Below are 23,342 nucleotides of genomic sequence, written 5' to 3' on the forward strand. Positions count from 1 at the left end.
TATTTATGCAAAAATAGAGAAAATTCTACAGGGTTCACTAACTGTCGAGCACCATTGTATGTGACAACATTCGGTGCTCACTTTATTAGGTACACCAGTCTGTGTGGTGATTGGATGCTCTGCTTTGTGTGGGGAGTGGTGGGTGTCTGGGATAGAGTACCGGGGGGAGTGGTGGGTGTCAGGGATAGAGTACTGGGGAGAGTGCTGGGTGTCAGGGATATAGTACCGGGGGGAGTGGTGGGTTTTAGGGACAGGGTACCCGGTGCGGGAGTGGTGGGTGCCTGGGGCAGGGTACCAGAGGGCAGTGGAAAGTTGTGTGTGCCAGGGACACGGTACCGAGGGAGGTGGGGAGGATGGTGTGGTGAATGCTTTACACTACTGGCTTTTAGATAGATACATTGACGTGCAGCAAACTGAGAGCTGTGGATCGTGTGCATGCAGAAGAGATTTGGTATCATGTCCAGCACGGTCATAATGGGCTGAAGTGCCAGTTCTTCACTGTACCATTCGGCTCTCTTATTGGAGTCCGATCACGTGAGATGGGGTTGTCTATGGTGGGTCTTCAGGGGGCTGCAGGATGCACCTACTCCAGTGCAGTGTAGGTTGTTGTTGGCTCTTTTGGTTGTTCAGTCTGTCCTTTCGCAGCTGCTCCCTGATCTCTGCAGCACAGCAGAGGTTGTTCTGCAGTCAAGAAGCCCCATTGTTAACTGCAGATGTCCTGTGTTCACCAAGCTATCGAGATGCAGGGCGCTGGTACATGCATATATTTGCGTTTTGATCGGTACTGGTTTGAGATTAGATGATGTTTTGTTCTATCTGGGGTACATTATACAAGTTCACAGTGTTTCATTCCTGACCTGTTTCTCACCCCCATTATTACTCAGCTTATGAGAAAGCAATGCAGCAATGGTGTCCCTTCTGCTGAGCTCTTGCCCATTTCAAATGTATGGTATTGAATAATTACTCTATAAATTTGCATTGTGAACAGCCTTTCCTGCAAATTACTGAAAGGAGCTGTGCCTTTGGAGATTTTAATCAGCTAATTATTAGACCTCAAACTTCAATGAAAATGGGTAGGTTGTTTTAAATTTTACTTTAATTAATGTTCAGAGTTGGTTCCACATCTCCTAAAGACATTTGATTCTTGTCACGATCGTAGAACCAGGAGATGATGCAGCACGTAAGAGGCTTTTGAGTCCATTGTGTTCTGCCAGCCCGTGTAAAACAGTGAGCCATCGTTCATTTGTTATGTGCCATGTCATATGACATCATCATTAGGTGCTGTGTCATGTATCATCGTTATGTGCCGTGTCGTATGACATGATCTTGGTCTTTCCATCACCATGATTGTTCTTGGTAAATTTCTACAGAAGTGGTTTGCCATTGCCTTCTGGGCAGAGTCTTTACAAGACGGTGACCCCAGCCATTATCAATACTCTTCAGCAACCATCCACCACCTGTTCACATGGCTTCACGTGACACTGATCGGTGGGGGGGGGGGGGCGGGGGCGGATAAGCAGGTGCTGCACCTTTCCCGAGGGTGACCTGCAGGCTAGCAGAGGGAAGGAGCGCCTCACACCTCCTTTGGTAGAGACATATCTGCACTCCGCCACCCAGTGAACCATCATCCATTCCATAAGAAATAGGAACAGAATTTGGGCATTGGCCCATTGTCTGCTCAACCATTCCATTACAGCATCCATTTAGATTAGAAATGAGAAGGAATTTCTTTAACCAAAGGGTGGTGAATCTGTCGAATTCATTGCCACAGGCTGCTGTGGAGAACAGGTCATTGAGTGTATTTAAGGCAATGGTTGATAGATTCTTGAGAAGTCAGGGCATGAAAGGTTACAGGGAGAAGGCAGGAGATCGGGATTGAGAGGGAAATGGATCAGCCTTGATGAAATGGCAGAGCAGTCTCAATCAGCCAAATGGCCTCATCTTGCCCCTGTGTCTTATGGTCTCTCTCATTAGACATTTTGACCCTAGAGATCTGTTTTTATTTTGACATGAAAGAGTCTTTTTCTGTTGATCAATGTCAAAACAAGCCAAATTAAATCCACTGTAATTTAATGTTGTAAAACAATAAAGCATGAAAACTTCCAAGGGAGGGGGGTGAATACTTTTTATAGACACTATAACTCTGGAAATGTCATCACTCTCGGCTGTGAATTGAATACCACTTACCACAGAGATAGGCGGCAAGATCCGTGAGGTCCTCATGAGGGGTCTTGGCCAGAAATGTTGACTCTTCATTCATTTCTATAGATGCTGCCTGACCTGCTGAGTTTCTCTGGCATTTTGTGTGTGTTACCCCAAAAGCAGGTTATCAGCTCCTTGTAACGCTCTTAATGGGTACTTGAGATTTACAACTCGATATCCTTCTCACCCTAAGAGCTGTAGGTGATCCTCCAAAAAATGTTATCTGTAATGACCTAGTTGTGACGGGCACCATAGAAAGTTCAAAGTAAATTTATTGTCAGTGTATGCATATGTCACATTATACTACCTTGATATTAATTTTCTTGCCAGCATTTAAAGGAAAATAAAGAAATACAGTAGAATTAATACAAACAAATCCAATAGAGCTAGGCATGCAATAATGAGCTGCCAGCAAAAGTGGAGGATTTGGTTTCAATTTCAACATTTAAGAGAAATTTGGAAGGCTATGGAGGGCTGTGGTCCAGGTGCAGATCAATGGGACTACAAATAATAGTTTGGTATGGATGAGTTGGGCTGAAAGACCTGTTTCTGTGCTGTCTTTGTTCTATAACTTAAGTCCTCATTCTTTTGTGCCTGAGGGTTTCTCTTTTGACATCGCATGTGACTTGGTGACCAACGAGCGGGTTAGTTTACCACCAGAGCTGCAAATCAATAACGTAAGTGGATATTAACAGGAGCCGAGGAAATTTCCAATGCTGCCCCTGTGATTTAGCCACGTTTGACTGAACTGAGCCATGTTGTAATCAAACCTTTATTTATTCCATTGATTTCTTCTCCCCATGAGCGCATTCCGGTGTTTTCTTTCTGTCATTTTTGTGTTCACACTCTGCGTTCATTCAAAGACCACGCTGATTAATCATGAACTGATGGAAATGAGGCGAGTGGCTGGCTGAGGGTTGCTGCAGATGTAGGATTGCAACTCAACAATGCTAGAGGCGTGAGCGGGGGTAGTTTCAGAGGAGGTGTAAGGGGCAAGTTTTTTTTACACAGTGAGTGGTGGGTGCCTGGAATTCACTACCCAGAGTGGTGGCAGAGGCAGATACATTAGATTCCTTTAAGAGATGTTTAGATAGGCACATGAATGTGAGGAAAATGGAAGGATATGGATATTGTGTAGGCAGAAGAGTGGAATGAGTCCACAGGATTCTTGAGCACCTGCATTTACTAATTGTTGTTATAACTAGAGGCACTTTCTGTTTAATCTTTTAAAGTTAATTGTGACTCGCACGGGTTTTCTATATTCTGTGATTATTTAAAGAAGACTCCCATTTAGCAGTCATCGCCGGGTCCTTGTGTGGAGAATGATTTGTCTCGTAGTGTCACTTGGTCGTGCCACCGAAGTTCTATTGGAATTCTTATACATAACCTCTAGTTTCTGAGCTGACAACAGTTCCTCCACAACTGGGTGCAGTCATTGCTAGCACTCTCTGTGACAGATGAGAATAGTTTAGTTGGCCATTTGATTACTAGTTTATCTATTTTATTTACTGAGCTACAGTGCAGAATAGGCCCTTTAAACCACGCCGCCCAGCAACCCTAGCCTAATCATGGGATGGTGGGAGGAAACCAGAGCACCAGGAGGAAACCTACGTGGTTATATGCCTCCGTGCCGCTTTTTGGATCAGCACAACATTGTGGGCCAAAAGGCCTGTTCTTGTGTTGTACTGTTCTATGTTCTATAATGCAATTTACTAACTTAAACAAGAGTTTCTGCAGGTGCTGGAAATCCAGTACAACACACACAAAATGCTGGAGGATCTCAACAGGTCAGGCAGCACCTGTGGAAAGGAATAAACAGTCGACGTTTTGGGCCGAGACTCTTCATCAGCATTCCTCCAGCATTTTGTATGCGTTAATTTGGATTTCCAGCATCTGCAGAATTTCCTGTGCTTATAATGCAGTTTACTAAACACCTTTGAACCAGTCCTACCAACCCTGCAGTCAGGAGACCTTCCCTAAACTAACACAATCAAAATGCTGCAGGAACTCTGACGAAAGGTCTCGGCCCGAATCATCGGCTCTTTATTTCCAATACATAAATGCTGCCTGACCTGCTGAGTTTTTCCAGCATTCTGTGTGTGTGGTACTGCTGGAGGAGCTCAGCAGGTCAAACAGCATCTATGGAGGGGAATAATCAGTTGATATTCATTGGGACTGAAAAGGAAGGGGGCAAAAGCCAAGATAAGAAGGTGAGTGCGGGGGTGTGGGGCAGAGTACAAGCTGGCTGATGATAGGTGAAAACAATGGTGGGGGAGAGGGGTATGAAGTGAGAAACTGAGAGATGATAGGTGGAAGTGGTAAAGAGCTGAAGAAGGACGAATCTGATAGGACAGGAGAGTGGATCATGGGAGAAAGAGAAGGAGGAGGGGACCCAGAGGGAGGTGATGGGCTCGTGAGGAGAAGAGAAGGGGTGAGAAGGGAACCAGAATGGGGAATGGAAAATGAGAGAGGGGAGAGTGATTACCAGAAATGAAGGAAATTGATTCTCCCTAAATTATACACTGCTAAGTCTACCATCCTGCAACCCTGGAATCCAGAGCAAGGGTGTTACGTGCTTGGGAACACTACCACCTCCAGCAACCCCTCGGTTTGACAATGACTGATTTGGAAATATCACTACGTTTGTTTGTTCATTTGTTATGTGCCATGTCATATAAGGGCAATCTTGGTCTTTCCATGATCATGATTGTTCTTGGCAAATTTTTCTAAGAAGTGGTTTGCCATTGCCATTGTAAAGACTCTTCAGAGAATGTCTGCCTGGCGTCAGTGGTCGTATAACCAGGACTCGTGATCTCCACCAGCCGCTCACACGGCCTTCCAGCACCTGCTCCCATGGCACCCTGATCGGGTGGTGGCTGAGCAGCCCATGGGTGACCTACAGGCCAGCAGAGAGAACAAACGCCTCACACCTCCTTTAGTAGAGAGGTAGCTCCACCTGCCACCCAATCACTACATTATCACTGCGCCACATTCTGTGTGTGAGTCTGCATGTGTGTGTGCATGTGTATGTAGACTTGTGTTTGTGTTTTGCATCTGAATGTTTTCCTTTGTAGACACAGGTAGGTGTGTGTGTGTGCGCGTGCACTATGAGTGCAGAACTCAACAATGACCCCACTCCTGCCTGAAATGCCCATCCTCACGTATTGTCCTTCGTGAGGACTGACCATAAAACCAGTTGTGAAGCTGCACGGTCTGTACTACACCAATAATGTTCATAACACCATGTCAGAAAAATTCAAAGAGACTAATCCTCAAAGGTTTTGACAAGTATTGTCTTTCATGATCATTTGCAAGAAGTATAGGCAATGTACTCTGTGAACTTAGTGTGCTGTGTTGCTGTTGAACTGTGGAAATCTCCTCACCTGTCACGTCAAAAACAGCCAGCTAGCTAACTCGGTGGATAAGTCTTGAGTTTTTGCTACAAGTTACCAGTTGCCTGGAATACATCATTGGTTTTGTATGGCCCTGCAATGCAATAAGTTAATTTCTGAAACGATCAGGCCAGAGCTGGTTTTAGTTTGATTTTGAGGAGCAACGATGTAATGCTGAGGCTTTATTAAGGCATTGGTCAGACTGCATTTGGAGTATTGTGCATAGTTTTGGGCCCATTATCTGAGAAAAGATATGCTGGTATTGGAAAGGGTCCAGAGGAGGTTCATGAAAATAATCATAGAAATGAAAAGGTTACATATGAGGAGTGTTTAATAGCTCTGGGCCAAATACCCACTGAAGTTTAGAAGAATAAGGGAGTATTTCATTGAAACTTGTTAAATATTGGAAGGCCCAGATAGAGTGGATGTGGAAAGGATATTTCCAATAGTGGGAGAGTCCAGGATCTCAGAATAAAAGGACATACCTTCATAACAGATGAGGAATTTTATTAGCCTGAGGCTGGTGAGTCTATGGAATTCATTGCCACAGAAATCTGTGAAGGCCGAATTATTGGGTATATTTAAAGTGGAGCTTGATAGGTTCTTGATTAGTAAAAGTGTCAAAGGTTACAGGGTAGAGAGGGATGACAAATGGTGGAGCAGACTTGATGGTCTGAAAGGCATGATTTTGCTCCTATGTTTTTATCGTCTTATTCAACACCCCCTCAACATAGGGTAAAGCTGTGAGCTGTACTGAAAATCTCCCTTGATGCTCTTAGGATGAGGCACTACCTGTAGGAAAAATGGTTATTGAACGTGGAATGTTGTGTGTCTGCTGGGGTGATGAATGTTGAGAAAGATATTGCACAGTGCGCTTCTGTTCGTGACAGAGCACCCGAGAGTCTGACAGAACTGCTGAAATAACAGCAGGAGGACTCTGAATGATATAGTAACATTAATCCCCTGAATTACTGCTTCAACCAACTGAGAGAAGATTTAAGCCGTGGCAAAAAAAACCAGCTGTTCTGGAACCTCAGAACCTTCCCAATGCTTGCACAAGCATTCCAGGGATTAACCGTAAATACAGAAACCTACAGCACAAGCTTGGAGTTGCATAATACCGTAAGACACAGTTCAAAGATATTTATTACCAAAGTACATAGTATATGTCTCCATATACTACTATGATATTCATTGTCTTGCAGGCATTCACGATAGAACAAAGAAATACAACAGAATCAATGAAAAACTACACAAAGTGTGACAAACAACCAAGGTGAAAAATAAGACGTTGTCAAGTACAGTACAATAAAAATAAATAACTATAAATAAGTAATAAATAATACTGTGTACATGAGCTGTAGGTCTCTTAAAAGTAGTCCATTGGTTCTGAAATCAATTCAGGATTGAGGTGAGTGAAGTTAACCATGATGGTGGAGAGGTAAGAACTGTTTCTGGTGTGGGATGCAAGGCTCCAGTACCTCCTTCCTGAAGGCCTGGATGGTGTGGTCTTTTTTGATGGATGCTGCTTTCTTGTGGCAGTGCTGCTTGTAGATGTAGACATAGGAGCAGAATTAGGCCATTTGGCCCATTGGGTCTGTTCCACCATTCCACCATGGCTGATTTATTATCCCTCTCACCCCATTCTCCTGTCTTATCCCTGTTTATCAATTATTCCTGCCTTATCAATGTTTCAGGCCAAGACCCTTCAGGACTGGAAAAGAAGGGGAAAGATGCCATACTCATTAGATTTCAATGAGATCCTCCCACATTCTTCAAAACTCCAGTGAATACAGGCATAGTGCCATCAAACACTCCTGAAATGGTAACTCTTTCATTTCCAGGATTATTCTCGTGAAGTTCCTGTGGACCCTCTCCAAATGCCAGGACATCCTTTCCTATACAAGGGGCTCAGAACTGACCATTGCCTTGTGAAGCTTCATCATTATCTCAAAATGAACACTAACATTGCATTTGCCTCCTTACCAATGTCTTTAGAAAATCCTGCACAAGAACTACCAAGTCCCTGTGAACATCCTAGAAGAGAGTCATAGAAAAGCACAGCACAGAAACAGGCCTTCTGCCCATCTAGTCTGTGCCAAATCCTTTAAACTGCCTACTATCTGTACCAATTTTTCTGTCATCAGACCAGGTGAAGGGGAGAGTGGGGGTGGGGGTGATTCTGTATGGCTTTTTTATCCTGAGCTATTGAATACATCAAGCAACAAAGTTAGTTACCTCCACTGCCTTCCTTACCACTGACTCAACCTGCAAGTTAACCTTTAGGGAATCCTAGAAGTTAACCTTTAGAGGACAGCCAATTTCTTTGGCACCTCAGATTTTTGAATTTTCTCCCATTTAGAAAATAGTCTGCACTTTTATTCCTTCCACCAAAGTGCATGACCATACACTTCCCTACACTATACTCCATCTGCCACTTCTTTGCCCATTCTCCTAATCTGTCTAAGATTCTGCAGACACCCTGCTTCCTCAACACTACCTGCTGCTCCACCTATCTTTGTATCTTCTGCAAACTTGGCCACAAAGCCATCAACACATTCATCCAAAGCATTCACATATAGCATGAAAAGAAGTGATCACGATACTGACCTCCTGTGGCACACCATTAATCACTGGCAGCCAATCAGAAATGGCCCCCCTTATTTCCACTCTTTGCCCCCTTCCAGTCATAGGCTCTTATCTTGTTAAGCAGCCTCATGAGCGGTACCTTGTCAAAGGCCTTCTAAAAATCCAAGTAAATCCAGTGACACTCCTTTGTCTATCCTGGCTGTTATTTCCTCTAGGAGTTCTAATAGGTTTGTCCAGGAAGAGTTTTCCTTCAGGAAACCCTTCAGGAAAGCCTACTTTATCATGTGCAGCCCAGTGCCCCGAAACTTTCCAGCCACTAAAGTCAGGCTAACTGACCTATAAATTCCTTTCTTCTACCTCCCTCCCTTAAACAGTGGAGTGATACTTGCAATTTTTTAGTCCTCCGGAATCCAGTGATTTTTGAAAGATTATTACTAATGCCTCCACAATCTGTCAGCTACCTCGTTCAGAACTCTGACGTGTAGTCCATCGGGTCCAGGTGACTTTTCTACCTTCAGACCTTTCAGATTCCCAAGCAGCTTCTCCTTCATTATAGCAATGGCACTCACTTCTGTTCCCTGACAATTTCGCATTTCTGGCATATTGCTCATGTCTTCCACAGTGAAGACTGACGTAAAATCCTTAGTAAGTTTGTCCACCATTTCTTTGTCTCCCATTACTACCTCTCCAGCGTCTTTTTCCAGCGATACAATCTCATCTTTCTTTTACTCTTGATATATCTGAAAAAACTTTTTGTATCCTCTTTTGTATTATTGGCTAGCTTACCTTCATATTTCATCTTTTCTCTTTATAGTTTTTTTAGTTGGCTTCTGTTGGTAATTAAAAGCTGCCCAATCCTCTACCATCCCACTAACATTTACGATATTATATGTCCTCTCTTTTGCTTTTATGCTATCCTTGATTTCCCTTGTCAACCACGGTTGCCTCATCCTCCTCTTAGAATGCTTCTTCATCTTTGGGATGTATCTTCTGAATATCCCCCAGAAACTCCAGCCATTGCTGTTCTGCTGTCATCCCTGCTAATGACCCCTTCCAGTCAACTGTAGCCAGCTTCTTTCTCATGTTTCTGTAATTTTCTTTACTCCACTCTTAATTTCACCTTCTCAAACTGAAGGGTGAATACTGTTGTATTATAATCACTGGCTCCTAAGGGTTCCTTTATCTTAAACTCCTTAATCAAATCTGGTTCATTACGCAACACCTAATCCAGAATTGCCTTTCCCCTAGTGGGCTCAATCACAAGTTGTTTTAGAAAGCCATCTTGTGGGCATTCTACAAATTCCCTATCTGTCTGGGATCCAGCACCCACCTGATCTTCCAAATCTACCTGAAAATTGAAATCCCCCATCACTTTTGTAGTGTTGCCCTTATTACATGCCTTTTCTATCCACTTCTGTAATTTATGTCCCACATCCTGTCTACTATTGGAGGCCTGTTTATAATTCCCATCAGGGTCTTTTCACCCTTGCAGTTTCTTAACTCTACCCAACAAGGATTCTACATCTTCTGATCCGATGTTAACCCCATCTAAAGATTTGATTTCATTTCTTACTAACAGAGCTACCCTGCCCCTCTGCCGACCTGCCTGTCCTTTCCTTGTATCCTTGGATGTTAAGCTCACAACTAGGATCTTCTTTCAGCCATGACTCAGGATGTCCACAACATCAAACCTCCATACCCCTTCCATTCTGAGCCAGAGAGCCAGACTTGGTGCCAGAGACCTGAGTTCAGTATAACAAGAACATTTGAATTAGCCAAGAAGACTGGTCAGCTGTCACTTCATTTTTCCCTGAGCCTAAACTGTAAATGGTGTTTAGTTATTTACACAGCCTTGGGCAGTGTGTGAGAAGTCAGCTCAGGCTAATGACAGGATTCACTACAAACTAAACTGAACATCGATTCCTCTAACTTCCAGTCATTTATCCTCGCTCCTCCCCCTCTCTTTCTCCATTCCCCATTCTGGCTCCTCTCACCCCTTCTGTTCCTTCAGCCCTTTACCTTTTTCATTTCGCGAGGACTAGAATATTAAAGCAAAGATATAATGTTGAGGATTTATAAGGCACAGGTGAGGCCTAACTTGGAGTACTTTGAGCAGTTTTGGGCCCCTTATTGAAGAAAGAATGTGCTTACATTGGAAATGGTTCAAAGGAGGTTTACGAAAATTATTCCAGGATTGAAAGGCTTATCATATGAGGAGCATTTGATGGCTCTGGGCCTGTACTCCCTGGAATTCAGAAGAATGAGGAGTGGGTCTCATTGAAACCTTTCAAATGTTGAAAGGCCTCGATAGACTGGCTGTGCAGAGGATGTTTCCTATGGTGGGGGAGTCTAGGACAATAGGGCACAGATAGAGTGGATGTGGAGAGGATGTTTCCTATGGTGGGGGAGTCTAGGACCAGAGGGCACAGGTAGAGTGGATGTGGAGAGGATGTTTCCTATGGTGGGGGAGTCTAGGACAATAGGGCACAGCCTCAAATAGAGGGATGTCCATTTAGAACGGAGAGCAGAAGGAATTTCTTTAGTGGTGGTGAATCTGTGGAATTCGTAGCCACAGGTGAATCTGGATGCCAAGTCATTGGGTATATTTAAGGCAGAGGCTGATAGATTCTTGATTAGTCGGGGCAGAAGGCAGGAAATTGGGGCTTAGAGAGAAAATGGATCAGCCATGATGAAATGGTAGAGTAGACTCAATCGGCCAAGTGGCCTAATTCTGCTCCTATATCTTTGCATGAGGAATGTTTTAGAATCGTATGGTTGAGTCGCTTGGGTTCCAACAGTAAATGGACATAACGTAGAGTGATCTGATAACAGGGTGTAGCAAAGTGTTGGCAGGTGATAGGTGGACCCAAGTGAGAGGGTGATAGGCAGGTGAGGAAGTGGAAATCATTTAAGAAGCTGGCAGGTGGAAGTGACGCTGGGCTGAAGAATGTGGAAACTGATAGGACAGCATGGAGGACAAATAGATGGAATAACGAGGAAGTCAGGTGAAGAGAGACAGGAGGGAGGAATTTGTGGGTAATGAGCTAATTGAGAGAGTGGGGGTGGAGAAAGGTAAAGGGTAATGTAGCTGGTAGTATAAGGGCAAAGGTGGAGGGGTTGTAAATTAGATAAATCCATGTCTCATCATTGTTAGTTTGCCGGCACAAAAGCCTGATTGAAACTCCTTTATAACATCTCACACCTCTGAATACAAATCAACAGCATACCAGCACAAAAATGTACGGCACATCACTGATGCTAATTTCACAACTGCGCATGGCCGCCTGGCACCTCACGAGCTGTTTTGTGTTCAGTTTGATTGGCTGGCTCTTAAATGCATTCCTGCCCAGTGTGGCCCATTAATTTCTAACTAAATACCATCACTGTGTTTAAAGTTCATCCTGGCTCTTCTGTCTCAGCCAATGGCCGGAGACTGAATTTGCATGTGATTGCAAGGCCTTCAATTTTAAAAACTCTTCATTTTATGACTTTTGCGGACTTGTAATCACTCAGCACTGGTTAATGATACCCCACTGAGGTGTGAACGACCTCGTGAAGGAGCCAGCTCTGGTGATTGTGCCCACTAGCAGTGGCCTTAAATTCTGAGGGTGGCGAATGTGTGGGTTTATTGCCACAGACAGCTGTGGTGGCCAAGTCATTGGGATATTTAAAGCTGCGGTTGATAGTTCTTGATTAGTCAGGTATCAAATGTTACAGGAAGAAAGCAGGAGATGGAGTTGAGAGGGATAATAAATCAGCCTTAATGGAATGGCAGAGCAGATTCAATGGGCCAAATGGCCTGATTTTGCTCCTATGTCATATGGTCTTAAAGTGATGCAGGACTTTACCAGGGGAACTTGCCTACTGTACATAGATGGAAATGATGTGTTACTGCTCGGTGAAGAATTGGGGAGATAAATGTTGAGAATGACCACAAAATGCACAAAGATGATTTTTTTTAACTCAAAAAATATGAATTGGGCTGTCAGTCGGATGTGACCAGTTGGACCCACGGATGATACAGCCCCAATCCTCTTGGCAGACAATGAAGTTTAAAGATTATCTTTCTTTGTTGCATGTATATTGAAACATAGAGTGAAGTGCATTGTTTTGCATCAACAACCAACACAGTCCACAGGATTGTGCTGGGCAGCCTGTATGTGTTGTCATTCTTCTGGTGTCGACATAGGAACAAAGTTAGAGTATTTAGCCGATCGTGTCTTCTCCAGCATTTCATCACGGCTGATCCATTTCCCCCTCAGCCCCAATCTCCTGCCTTCTCCCCATAACTCTTTATGCCCTGACTAATCCAGAATCTATCAACCTCTGCCTAAAATATACCCATTATTTGACCTCCACAGCCGCCTGTGGCAATGAATTCCACAGATTCATCGCCCTCTGGCTAAAGAAATTCATCCTCATCTCCATTCTAAATAGATGTCCTTCTATACTGAGGCTGTGGCCACCTGGTCTTAGACTCCCCAACCATGGGAAACATCCTCTCCACATCCACTCTATCGAAGCCTTTCAACATTTGATAGGTTTCAATGAAGCTTCTTTCCCCCCCCCACCCTTTTATTCTAAGTTCCAGTGAGTACAGGCCTAGAGCTGTCAGTTGGTCTTCATATGCTAACCCTTTCCACAGGAAAGACAATCCGCAGGTTTTTGTGTCAACATAGCTTGCCCACAGTTCACTAACCCTAACCTGTTTGTCCTTGGAATGTGTGAGGAAACCAGAGCACCTTGTGTTTACAGAGAATCTAAAAACTCCTAACGGACATGGGAGGACTTTCAGCCTCTAGTTTTCCCATTCTGCTGAACAAATGCAAGGCAACTTCATTTCAACTACTGGTCCTCCAAGCCCCCTCATCATCTTCTTCTCATTACTCCCATTTGATTTCCCAAACTCTGCGGTTCAGGAACAGCTTCTTCCCCTCCACCATCAGGTTTCTGAATGGTTCATGAATGCCACCTTGTTATTCCTGTTTGGATCATTTTTAATTTTGTAATTTATAGTAATTTTGTTCTTACATTTATTATCGAAGTATGTATGCAGTATACAACCCTGAGATTCATCTTCCCACAGACAGCCCCCAAACAAAGAAACACCATGGAACCTGTTCAAAGAAAACATCGAACATCCAACGCGCAAAAAAAAGAACAAATCACACAAATGGCAAAAAAAGAACAAATGACACAAAATAATAAACCTCAAAGCACAGAGACATTGTCTAGGAATATTCAGTTTATTTCAGATGATTTCAATTTAATACTGTGTCATTTGTTGACTGCTCATTGTGAGGGTAAATTGAGTGAACGAGGGCTTTTCTTTTTGGAATGAGAGAAGATGAGAGGTGATTTGATAGAGGCATACAAGATGATAAGAGGCAGAGATTGAATCAATAACGAGAGACTTTTTCCCAGGTCGAAAATGAAATAATACAAGAGGGTGTCATTTTAAAAGTACAGAAGAAGGACATCGGCCAGAAACGGCTGTTTGTTCATTTCCATAGATGCTATCTGAGTTCCTCTGGGGGGGGGGGGGGGGTGTGTGTGTGTGTGTGTTCGTTTCCTTTGGATTTCCAGAACCTTCAGAATTTCTTGTGTTACAATTTTAAGGTGATCGGAGGAAAGTATAGGGGGAAATAGCAGAGAGTGGTTGATGCATGGAGCGTCCTGCCAGGGTAGTGGTACAGGTAGATACATTAAGGATATTTTAAAATCTCTTAGATAGGCATTTGGATCATAGAGAAGTGAAGGGCGTTGTGGAAGGGAAGGGTTAGATTGATCACAACATCGTGGGCCGAAGAGCCTTTACTGTGCTGTGGTGTTCTGTTTAAAACAGAAATAGAAGTTCTAAAAATGAGTTCAAAGTACATTCATTATCAAAGTATATGGACAGTATACAAACCTGAAATATGTCTGTCTTCCCACAGACAGCCATGAAACTAAGAAACACCATGGAACTGTTCAAAGAACAAAAGAACAAATCTCGCAAATGGCAAAATACAAACAAATAACAGACAGAATATTAAGCATCAAATCACAGAGACTTTGACATAGTCTAGGAATGTTCAGTTTAGTTCAGTTCAGTTCAAATTAGCGCTGCCGTTCATTGACAGCAGGCCACAGAGCCAGTCCACCCCAATCAAAATCACGTAAAATAACTCTGTACCTTGCTCCGGCAGCAGTGAGCGAGAAGGAGACTGTTTAAATGCAGGCTCACCTGCTCACCTTCCACTCTTGTCCTCAATGATTTCAATCTAGCTTGATGCTTTAATCAATGAGTTGGTCGAGAATTGATCATGGATTCGCACTGCGCCATTAGGCCAGACACCCCATTCCCAAACACGAGGAAATCTGCAGATGCTGGAAATTCAAGCAACACACACAAAATGCTGGTGGAATGCAGCAAGCCAGGCAGCATCTATAGGAAGAAGCACTGTCGACGTTTCGGGCTGAGACCCTTCGTCAGAACCCTTCGTCCTGATGAAGGGTCTCAGCCCGAAACGTTGACAGCGCTTCTCGCTATAGATGCTGCCTGGCCTGCTGTGTTCCACCAGCATTTTGTGTGTGGTACTCCATTCCCAATCTCACTCTCAGCCACGCTGAATTGCCTCAGAGACAGCAAAAGTTCCAGATCACTCAGTCGGCCCAAGAGCACATAATCAAAATGAAAACTACAGGCTCCAATTGCACACAGATTAGTGGTAGAAGCTTATTTAAAAGAAGAATGAGAAGAAGTAGTTTTGTGTACTGTCTGCAGGATGTCGCTGTTCGTTTAATTGGTTGCTGGCGACGACGTATTCTTTAACCTAAATGCAATATAAGCAAATGTAAGGTAATGGTAATGAATGGAAGGAAGAACAGGGATGGAATTACTGGTTTCCTCCCACCCCTACCCCTCTACCAATTTCCAGTTTCTCTCTCTTAGCACTAGTTCTGCACGGTGCTTGTTAACTGCTAGTTTGCCCAATCCAGCGTTCTTCATATGTGAACCCATATGTTAACACATTACCAGGTTTCAGACGATAGTACTACTGCCTCTGTAATCCACTAGTCATGTAATGAATCTCTGGATAAGGCTGTCAGGCAAAACCTTTGGGACTGTTGAAGATGCAGCCAGTGTCTATTGTGACGTTGCATTGATCCAGCTTTTGATTTTTGAACAAAATCTATTAAGGACACAACACAATCCTCTGCTCATCGGAAACCACTACTCATTAGTCCAGCCCATTGAGAAGAGTAACCCAACAGAGGCTTCAACATTAGAAGAGATACACCTGAAATCATCAAGAGTGTTCTGACCAACTGTATCATTGTCTGGTAGGGGAATTGCAAGGCAACTGGCCACAAGTTCTGATGAAGGATTGTGAGAGGACTGCTGAGGGGATCATCAGGGCTTCTCTTCCACCCATCACAGATATTTAAAGTTCAAAGTAAATTTATTATCAAAGTATATATATGTCACCAAATACAGTCCTGAGATTCATTTTCTTGTGGACATACTCAATAAATCCAATAACCATAATACAATCAATGAAAGACCGCACCAAAGGGATAGACAATCAGTGTGCAAAAGACAACAAACTGTGCAAACACGAAAAGAAAGAATAAAAAGAAACAATAATAATAAATAAATAAGCAATAAGTATCAAGAACATGAGATGAAGAGTCTCTTTGAAAGTGAATCCATAGGCGGTGGGAACTGTTCAGTGATGGGGCAAGTGAAATTAACCCCTTTGGTTCAAGAGGCTGATGGTTGAGGGGTAATAACTGTTCCTGAACCTGGTGGTGTGGGGCCTGAGGCTGCTGTACCTCCTTCCTGATGATTGGGGGGTAGTAACGGTTACTGAACCTGGTTGTATGGGGCCTGAGGCTCCTGTACCTTCTTCCTGTTGCTTCAGGAGTAATAACTGTTCCTGAACCTGGTGGTGTGGGACCTGAGGCTCCTGTACCTCCTTCCTGATGATTGGGGGGTAGTAACTGTTCCTGAAACTGGTGGTGTGGGACCTGAGGCTCCTGTACCTCCTTCCTGATGGTTGAGAGGTGATAACTGTTCCTGAACCTGGTGGTGTGGGACCTGAGGCTCCTTTACTTCCTTCCTGATGGTTGAGGGGTGGTAACTGTTCCTGAACCTGGTGGTGTGGGGCTTGAGGCTCCTGTACCTCCTTCCTGATGGTTGAGGGGTAATGACTGTTCCTGAACATGGTGGTGTGGGACCTGAGGCTCCTTTACTTCCTTCCTGTTGGTTGAGGGGTAATGACTGTTCCTGAACCTGGTGGTGTGGGACCTGAGACTCCAGTACCTCCTTCCTGTAGGTTGAGGGGTAATAACTGTTCCTGAACCTGGTGGTGTGGGGCCTGAGGCTCCTGAACCTCCTACCTGATGATTGGGGGGGGGTAGTAACTGTTCCTGAAGCTGTTGGTGTGGGACCTGAGGCTCCTTTACTTCCTTCCTGATGGTTGAGGGGTGGTAACTGTTCCTGAGCCTGGTGGTGTGGGGCCTGAGGCTCCTGTACCTCCTTCCTGTTGGTTGAGGGCTAATAACTGTTCCTGAACTTGGAGGTGTGGGGCCTGAGGCTGCTGTACCTCCTTCCTGATGATTGGGGGTTAGTAACTGTTCCTGAACCTGGTTGTGTGGGGCCTGAGGCTCCTGTACCTCCTTCCTGTTGGTTGAGGGGTAATAACTGTTCCTGAACCTGGTGGTGTGGGTCCTGAGGCTCCTGTACCTCGTTCCTGATGATTGGGGGGTAGTAACTGTTCCTGAAGCTGTTGGTGTGGGCCCTGAGGCTCCTGTACCTCCTTCCTGATGGTTGAGAGGTGATAACTGTTCCTGAACCTGGTGGTGTGGGACCTGAGACTCCTGTACCTCCTTCCTGTTGGGTGAGGTGTAATGACTATTCCTGAACCTGGTGGTGTGGGACATGAGGCTCCTGTACTTCCTTCCTGATGGTTGAGGGGTGCTAACTGTTCCTGAGCCTGGTGGTGTGGGACCTGAGACTCCTGTACCTCCTTCCTGTTGGTTAATAACTGTTCCTGAACCTGGTGGTGTGGGACCTGAGACTCCTGTGCCTCCTTCCTGATGATTGGGGGGTAGTAACTGTTCCTGAAGCTGGTGCTGTGGGACCTGAGGCTCCAGTACCTCCTTCCTGATGGTTGAGAGGTGATAACTGTTCCTGAACCTGGTGGTATGGGACCTGAGGCTCCTTTACTTCCTTCCTGATGGTTGAGGGGTGGTAACTGTTCCTGAACCTGGTGGTGTGGGGCTTGAGGCTCCTGTACCTCCTTCCTGATGGTTGAGGGGCAATAACGGTTCCTGAACTTGGTGGTGTGGGGCCTGAGGCTCCTGTACCTCCTTCCTGTTGGTTGAGGGCTAATAACGGTTCCTGAACCTGGTGGTGTGGGGCCTGAGGCTGCTGTACCTCCTTCCTGATGATTGGGGGTTAGTAACTGTTCCTGAACCTGTTTGTGTGGGGCCTGAGGCTCCTGTACCTCCTTCCTGTTGGTTGAGGGGTAATAACTGTTCCTGAACCTGGTGGTGTGGGACCTGTGGCTCCTGTACCTCCTTCCTGATGATTGGGGGGTAGTAACTGTTCCTGAAGCTGGTGGTGTGGGACCTGAGGCTCCTGTACCTCCTTCCTGATGGTTGAGGGGTGGTAACTGTTCCTGAACCTGGTGGTGTGGGGCTTGAGGCTCCTGTACCTCCTTCCTGATGGTTGAGGGGTAATGACTGTTCCTGAACCTGGTGGTGTGGGACCTGAGGCTCCTTTACTTCCTTCCTGTTGCTTGAGGGGTAATGACTGTTCCTGAACCTGGTGGTGTGGGACCTGAGACTCCTGTACCTCCATCCTGTTGGTTGAGGGGTAATGACTGTTCCTGAACCTGGTGGTGTGGGACCTGAGGCTCCTTTACTTCCTTCCTGTTGGTTGAGGGGTAATGACTGTTCCTGAATCTGTTGGTGTGGGACATGAGGCTCCTGTACCTCCTTCCTGATGGTTGAGAGGTAATAACTGTTCCTGAACCTGGTGGTGTGGGACCTGAGACTCCTGTACCTCCTTCCTGATGATTGGGGGGTAGTAACTGTTCCTGAAGCTGGTGGTGTGGGACCTGAGGCTCCAGTACCTCCTTCCTGATGGTTGAGAGGTGATAACTGTTCCTGAACCTGGTGGTATGGGACCTGAGGCTCCTTTACTTCCTTCCTGATGGTTGAGGGGTGGTAACTGTTCCTGAACCTGGTGGTGTGGGGCTTGAGGCTCCTGTACCTCCTTCCTGATGGTTGAGGGGCAATAACGGTTCCTGAACTTGGTGGTGTGGGGCCTGAGGCTCCTGTACCTCCTTCCTGTTGGTTGAGGGCTAATAACTGTTCCTGAACCTGGTGGTGTGGGGCCTGAGGCTGCTGTACCTCCTTCCTGATGATTGGGGGTTAGTAACTGTTCCTGAACCTGTTTGTGTGGGGCCTGAGGCTCCTGTACCTCCTTCCTGTTGGTTGAGGGGTAATAACTGTTCCTGAACCTGGTGGTGTGGGACCTGTGGCTCCTGTACCTCCTTCCTGATGATTGGGGGGTAGTAACTGTTCCTGAAGCTGGTGGTGTGGGACCTGAGGCTCCTGTACCTCCTTCCTGATGGTTGAGGGGTGGTAACTGTTCCTGAACCTGGTGGTGTGGGGCTTGAGGCTCCTGTACCTCCTTCCTGATGGTTGAGGGGTAATGACTGTTCCTGAACCTGGTGGTGTGGGACCTGAGGCTCCTTTACTTCCTTCCTGTTGCTTGAGGGGTAATGACTGTTCCTGAACCTGGTGGTGTGGGACCTGAGACTCCTGTACCTCCTTCCTGTTGGTTGAGGGGTAATGACTGTTCCTGAACCTGGTGGTGTGGGACCTGAGGCTCCTTTACTTCCTTCCTGTTGGTTGAGGGGTAATGACTGTTCCTGAATCTGTTGGTGTGGGACATGAGGCTCCTGTACCTCCTTCCTGATGGTTGAGAGGTGATAACTGTTCCTGAAGCTGTTGGTGTGGGACATGAGGCTCCTGTACCTCCTTCCTGATGGTTGAGGGGTAAAAACTGTTCCTGAACCTGGTGGTGTGGGGCCTGAGGCTGCTGTACCTCCTTCCTGATGATTGGGGGTTAGTAACTTTTTCTGAACCTGGTGGTGTGGGGCTTGAGGCTCCTGTACCTCCTTCCTGTTGGTTGAGGGGTAATAACTGTTCCTGAACCTGGTGGTGTGGGACCTGAGGCTCCTGTACCTCCTTCCTGATGATTGGGGGTTAGTAACTGTTCCTGAAGCTGCTGGTGTGGGACCTGAGGCTCCTGTACCTCCTTCCTGATGGTTGGGGGTTAGTAACTGTTCCTGAAGCTGGTGGTGTGGGACCTGAGGCTCCTTTACCTCCTTCCTGATGGTTGAGGGGTAATGACTGTTCCTGAACCTGGTGGTGTGGGACCTGAGACTCCTGTACCTCCTTCCTGTTGACTGGGGGTTAGTAACTGTTCCTGAACCTGGTAGTGTGAGGCCTGAGGCTCCTGAACCTCCTTCCGGATGATTGGGTGGTAGTAACTGTTCCTGAAGCTGTTGGTGTGGGACCTGAGGCTCCTGTACCTCCTTCCTGTTGGTTGAGGGCTAATAACTGTTCCTGAACCTGGTGGTGTGGGGCCTGAGGCTGCTGTACCTCCTTCCTGATGATTGGGGGTTAGTAACTGTTCCTGAACCTGTTTGTGTGGGGCCTGAGGCTCCTGTACCTCCTTCCTGTTGGTTGAGGGGTAATAACTGTTCCTGAACCTGGTGGTGTGGGACCTGTGGCTCCTGTACCTCCTTCCTGATGATTGGGGGGTAGTAACTGTTCCTGAAGCTGGTGGTGTGGGACCTGAGGCTCCTTTACCTCCTTCCTGATGGTTGAGGGGTAATGACTGTTCCTGAACCTGGTGGTGTGGGACCTGAGGCTCCTTTACTTCCTTCCTGTTGGTTGAGGGGTAATGACTGTTCCTGAACCTGGTGGTGTGGGACCTGAGACTCCTGTACCTCCTTCCTGTTGACTGGGGGTTAGTAACTGTTCCTGAACCTGGTAGTGTGAGGCCTGAGGCTCCTGAACCTCCTTCCGGATGATTGGGTGGTAGTAACTGTTCCTGAAGCTGTTGGTGTGGGACCTGAGGCTCCTGTACCTCCTTCCTGTTGTTTGAGGGCTAATAACTGTTCCTGAACCTGGTGGTGTGGGGCCTGAGGCTGCTGTACCTCCTTCCTGATGATTGGGGGTTAGTAACTGTTCCTGAACCTGTTTGTGTGGGGCCTGAGGCTCCTGTACCTCCTTCCTGTTGGTTGAGGGGTAATAACTGTTCCTGAACCTGGTGGTGTGGGACCTGTGGCTCCTGTACCTCCTTCCTGATGATTGGGGGGTAGTAACTGTTCCTGAAGCTGGTGGTGTGGGACCTGAGGCTCCTGTACCTCCTTCCTGATGGTTGAGGGGTGGTAACTGTTCCTGAACCTGGTGGTGTGGGGCTTGAGGCTCCTGTACCTCCTTCCTGATGGTTGAGGGGTAATGACTGTTCCTGAACCTGGTGGTGTGGGACCTGAGACTCCTGTACCTCCTTCCTGTTGACTGGGGGTTAGTAACTGTTCCTGAACCTGGTAGTGTGAGGCCTGAGGCTCCTGAACCTCCTTCCGGATGATTGGGTGGTAGTAACTGTTCCTGAAGCTGTTGGTGTGGGACCTGAGGCTCCTGTACCTCCTTCCTGTTGGTTGAGGGGTAATAACTGTTCCTGAACCTGGTGGTGTGGGGCCTGAGGCTGCTGTACCTCCTTCCTGATGATTGGGGGTTAGTAACTGTTCCTGAACCTGTTTGTGTGGGGCCTGAGGCTCCTGTACCTCCTTCCTGTTGGTTGAGGGGTAATAACTGTTCCTGAACCTGGTGGTGTGGGACCTGTGGCTCCTGTACCTCCTTCCTGATGATTGGGGGGTAGTAACTGTTCCTGAAGCTGGTGGTGTGGGACCTGAGGCTCCTGTACCTCCTTCCTGATGGTTGAGGGTTGGTAACTGTTCCTGAACCTGGTGGTGTGGGGCTTGAGGCTCCTGTACCTCCTTCCTGATGGTTGAGGGGTAATGACTGTTCCTGAACCTGGTGGTGTGGGACCTGAGGCTCCTTCACTTCCTTCCTGTTGCTTGAGGGGTAATGACTGTTCCTGAACCTGGTGGTGTGGGACCTGAGACTCCTGTACCTCCTTCCTGTTGGTTGAGGGGTAATGACTGTTCCTGAACCTGGTGGTGTGGGACCTGAGGCTCCTTTACTTCCTTCCTGTTGGTTGAGGGGTAATGACTGTTCCTGAATCTGTTGGTGTGGGACATGAGGCTCCTGTACCTCCTTCCTGATGGTTGAGAGGTGATAACTGTTCCTGAAGCTGTTGGTGTGGGACATGAGGCTCCTGTACCTCCTTCCTGATGGTTGAGGGGTAAAAACTGTTCCTGAACCTGGTGGTGTGGGGCCTGAGGCTGCTGTACCTCCTTCCTGATGATTGGGGGTTAGTAACTGTTCCTGAACCTGGTGGTGTGGGACATGAGGCTCCTGTACCTCCTTACTGATGGTTGAGAGGTGATAACTGTTCCTGAACCTGGTGGTGTGGGACCTGAGGCTCCTTTACTTCCTTCCTGATGGTTGAGGGGTGGTAACTGTTCCTGAACCTGGTGGTGTGGGGCTTGAGGCTCCTGTACCTCCTTCCTGTTGGTTGAGGGGTAATAACTGTTCCTGAACCTGGTGGTGTGGGACCTGAGGCTCCTGTACCTCCTTCCTGATGACTGGGGGTTAGTAACTGTTCCTGAAACTGCTGGTGTGGGACCTGAGGCTCCTGTACCTCCTTCCTGACGGTTGGGGGTTAGTAACTGTTCCTGAAGCTGGTGGTGTGGGACCTGAGGCTCCTTTACTTCCTTCCTGATGGTTGAGGGGTGGTAACTGTTCCTGAACCTGGTGGTGTGGGGCTTGAGGCTCCTGTACCTCCTTCCTGTTGGTTGAGGGGTAATAACTGTTCCTGAACCTGGTGGTGTGGGACCTGAGGCTCCTGTACCTCCTTCCTGATGGTTGGGGGTTAGTAACTGTTCCTGAAGCTGGTGGTGTGGGACCTGAGGCTCCTTTACTTCCTTCCTGATGGTTGAGGGGTGGTAACTGTTCCTGAACCTGGTGGTGTGGGGCTTGAGGCTCCTTTACTTCCTTCCTGATGGTTGAGGGGTGGTAACTGTTCCTGAACCTGGTGGTGTGGGGCTTGAGGCTCCTGTACCTCCTTCCTGTTGGTTGAGGGGTAATAACTGTTCCTGAACCTGGTGGTGTGGGACCTGAGGCTCCTGTACCTCCTTCCTGATGATTGGGGGTTAGTAACTGTTCCTGAAGCTGCTGGTGTGGGACCTGAGGCTCCTGTACCTCCTTCCTGATGGTTGAGGGGTAATAACTGTTCCTGAAGCTGGTGGTGTGGGACCTGAGGCTCCTTTACCTCCTTCCTGATGGTTGAGGGGTAATGACTGTTCCTGAACCTGGTGGTGTGGGACCTGACGCTCCTTTACTTCCTTCCTGTTGGTTGAGGGGTAATGACTGTTCCTGAACCTGGTGGTGTGGGACCTGAGACTCCTGTACCTCCTTCCTGTTGACTGGGGGTTAGTAACTGTTCCTGAACCTGGTAGTGTGAGGCCTGAGGCTCCTGAACCTCCTTCCGGATGATTGGGTGGTAGTAACTGTTCCTGAAGCTGTTGGTGTGGGACCTGAGGCTCCTGTACCTCCTTCCTGTTGGTTGAGGGCTAATAACTGTTCCTGAACCTGGTGGTGTGGGGCCTGAGGCTGCTGTACCTCCTTCCTGATGATTGGGGGGTAGTAACTGTTCCTGAAGCTGGTGGTGTGGGACCTGAGGCTCCTGTACCTCCTTCCTGATGGTTGAGGGGTGGTAACTGTTCCTGAACCTGGTGGTGTGGGACCTGTGGCTCCTGTACCTCCTTCCTGATGATTGGGGGGTAGTAACTGTTCCTGAAGCTGGTGGTGTGGGACCTGAGGCTCCTGTACCTCCTTCCTGATGATTGGGGGGTAATGACTGTTCCTGAACCTGGTGGTGTGGGACCTGAGGCTCCTTTACTTCCTTCCTGTTGCTTGAGGGGTAATGACTGTTCCTGAACCTGGTGGTGTGGGACCTGAGACTCC

At 46.9% G+C, this 23,342-nt stretch overlaps 1 protein-coding gene across 9 annotated transcripts in view; it reads left to right on the forward strand.

Annotated features, from left to right (window-relative positions):
• The window catches only part of LOC132384983 (SRC kinase signaling inhibitor 1-like), a 498,151-nt gene that overhangs the window by 242,871 nt on the left and 231,938 nt on the right, over positions 1-23,342 (forward strand). Inside the window, exon 1 of one of the 9 annotated variants that reach the window (XM_059956697.1) lies at positions 6,820-6,870. The exons of the other annotated variants lie outside the window; for them this stretch is intronic. The gene's annotated coding sequence lies outside the window, so the exon portion shown is untranslated. Of the gene's footprint in view, positions 1-6,819; positions 6,871-23,342 lie in introns of those variants that run through there. 9 annotated transcript variants of the gene reach the window in all.

The sequence above is a fragment of the Hypanus sabinus genome, chromosome X1 (assembly GCF_030144855.1).
Source record: "Hypanus sabinus isolate sHypSab1 chromosome X1, sHypSab1.hap1, whole genome shotgun sequence".
Taxonomy (NCBI): Eukaryota; Metazoa; Chordata; class Chondrichthyes; order Myliobatiformes; family Dasyatidae; genus Hypanus; species Hypanus sabinus.